This window comes from Tribolium madens, unplaced genomic scaffold (genome assembly GCF_015345945.1).
Source record: "Tribolium madens isolate multiple individuals breed KSU strain unplaced genomic scaffold, Tmad_KSU_1.1 Scaffold_3;HRSCAF=73;Tcas5.2_LG2, whole genome shotgun sequence".
Lineage (NCBI taxonomy): Eukaryota > Metazoa > Arthropoda > Insecta > Coleoptera > Tenebrionidae > Tribolium > Tribolium madens.
The window spans coordinates 12,696,177-12,698,510 of NW_025401006.1; the positions used below are offsets into that span (position 1 = coordinate 12,696,177).

General features: G+C 34.6%; 1 protein-coding gene and 1 long non-coding RNA gene across 2 annotated transcripts in view; both read right to left on the bottom strand.

Moving 5' to 3' along the window:
• LOC123008220 (furin-like protease 2) overlaps positions 1-2,334 on the bottom strand; it is a 123,264-nt gene that overhangs the window by 35,370 nt on the left and 85,560 nt on the right. The gene's annotated exons all lie outside the window — the stretch shown is intronic.
• On the bottom strand, positions 373-1,077 carry LOC123008221. The gene is made up of 2 exons (XR_006412930.1): positions 964-1,077; positions 373-915 (listed from the first exon to the last, which is right to left on the bottom strand). It is a non-coding gene; the product is annotated as an uncharacterized LOC123008221 (long non-coding RNA).

Genomic DNA, 2,334 nt, shown 5'->3' on the forward strand with positions numbered 1-2,334 from the left:
TTATTTTTTCTATGGTCCAAAAATATTTTCGTCATTATAAGTAATTTCTATATAGGGTGGCGCAACAAAGTTATATTTTTTCTTATAGAACACCCGGTATATTATGAGCTTATTTGAAAGAGTTTTTAATTCTAAGAATATCCATATTGGGTTTTATGGGTCTATCATAGACCGTTTATCATTTATAGGCAATTTTATGGAAAAAGTGCAATCAACGGCTTAGCTAGAAAGAAAAAGTGAATAAAAACAATTGCAACCATTTTTACTGAGTCTGGTCCTAAATTAGAAATTCAATCAATCTTTTGCAACTACTTTGTACACCTTTTTAAACCTACAAAATTTTTGAGGCGATAAAGAAAAAATAATCGTAAATAATGTTTCATTTTTCTTTATTTTAACTTATTATCAAAAAATATACATCATAAATAACTAAATATAATAATACATTACAGACATTTTTTTATCATGTTCTATGAACTATTAATACCTTCTCCTTTATGTTTCTGTTCCCTCTCTCTTTTTATCTTTCATTTCTTTTGTTAATGTACTTAGATTTTTGTTCCATTTTTACGTTTGCAATAAATTGTAAACGTCAAAAATTAAAACAAGTAAAAATTTTGATTGAAATTAAAAGTAACCTCAAGTTAATATGGAAAGGCCCGGTCGCGCCGGGCGAGTCCGCCCCTGCTGCTCAAATACCAATAGAAACCGGTGCCGACGGCGGTCTAGACCTCCGCAGACACACTTTCCGGCGCTAAGAAGACTCCAATCGCCACATATTGTTATTGGGGATCACGAGACCATCCCCTCGAAATGCGATCTTTATTATTGTTTGAGGCGCCCCCCTGGTGGACTAATTGGTCGCGACTGGTGCCACAGATTCGGTTGTTTTTCTTCTTGTCACCCAACAATTGTCTAAATGGAATAAAAACGATGCAAAGGAATTATCATCTTATCGCAAACCTGTCATTTGTGGCGGTGTGCGTGCAGGATGTCGGCCAGCGGATCGCAGACAAATGATACTTAATGACACGGTCGGAGATGGAAGGCTTGTGGTGTCCTGCACGACGCGACAACATGCACTTTATCAGCGAAAAAGCCCTGATAACATATTGATATCACGCATAAGTGGTGTTTTTACTGATTTTTAGGTTACAGTGCCAAAAAAGTTCTTATGAATTCTTGAAAACACAAATTTTTTACATTTTCCGCCATTTTGCTTAAAAGCAATTCGAAAATAAATCGAGAAAAACTCAAATTGATACAGCAGAATAAGTCAAATTTGACCACCAATAGCCCAGTCAAAGAAAGAAATCCTAGAGTTGAATTTTTTTTAACGCTTTCTTTACACACGGTCGGAGATGGAAGGGTTGTGGTGTCCCGCACGACGCGACAACATGCACTTTATCAGCGAGAAACCGTTGATAACATTACTAAATCTCGAATTTTTGATGATAAAATTTTGGTAGACGCTCAAGCCCTAATTCCACATCACCACACAAATAATACAGGGTGTCCCAGAGCTCCGATTTCTTCGATTACTTTGACAGTAAAGAAGATAACGATAAAGCAAGCCCACAGACAGGAAAAACCTACAAGAGATTACGATTCAATAATTACAATCTGATATCACGCATAAGTGGTGTTTTTACTGATTTTTAGGTTACAGTACCAAAAAAGTTCTTATGAATTCTTGAAAACACAATTTTTTTACATTTTCCGCCATTTTGCTTAAAAGCAATTCCAAAATCGAGCAAAACTCGAATTGAAACAACAGAATAAGTCAAATTTTACCACCAACGATCTTTATAATATTATAGCCCAGTCCAATTAGACAAATCGGTGGAAAAAAATCCTAGAGTTGAAATTTTTTTAAAACGCTTTTTTTACACTTGGGTAGACATATATCAAAAGTCCCCGAAGATGGGGGGCGAACTTGAGGAAAGGGAGGGGTGAAAGGTCTTTTTTTCAAAATTAAAGCTTACAAAATTTCCTACAAAAATGATGCATTTTTGTTGTAGGCTGACAAAAAACTTAAAAAAAAATGTGCTTTAACCGCATTTAGAACAGAATTAGTCTTGTAATTTGAAAAAACTCTCAGTAAATTTATTTATTGGGTGCAACACTTCATTAAAGTCTATAAAGTCTTGATATACAGGGTGTCCCAGAGCTCCGTATTTCTTTGATTAATTTGACAGTAAAAAAGGTAACAAAATGCGGTTTCTTTTGGACGATAGATATTTATTTTTTCTATGGTCCAAAAATATTTTCGTCATTATAAGTAATTTCTATATAGGGTGGCGCAACAAAGTTATATTTTTTCTTATAGAACAC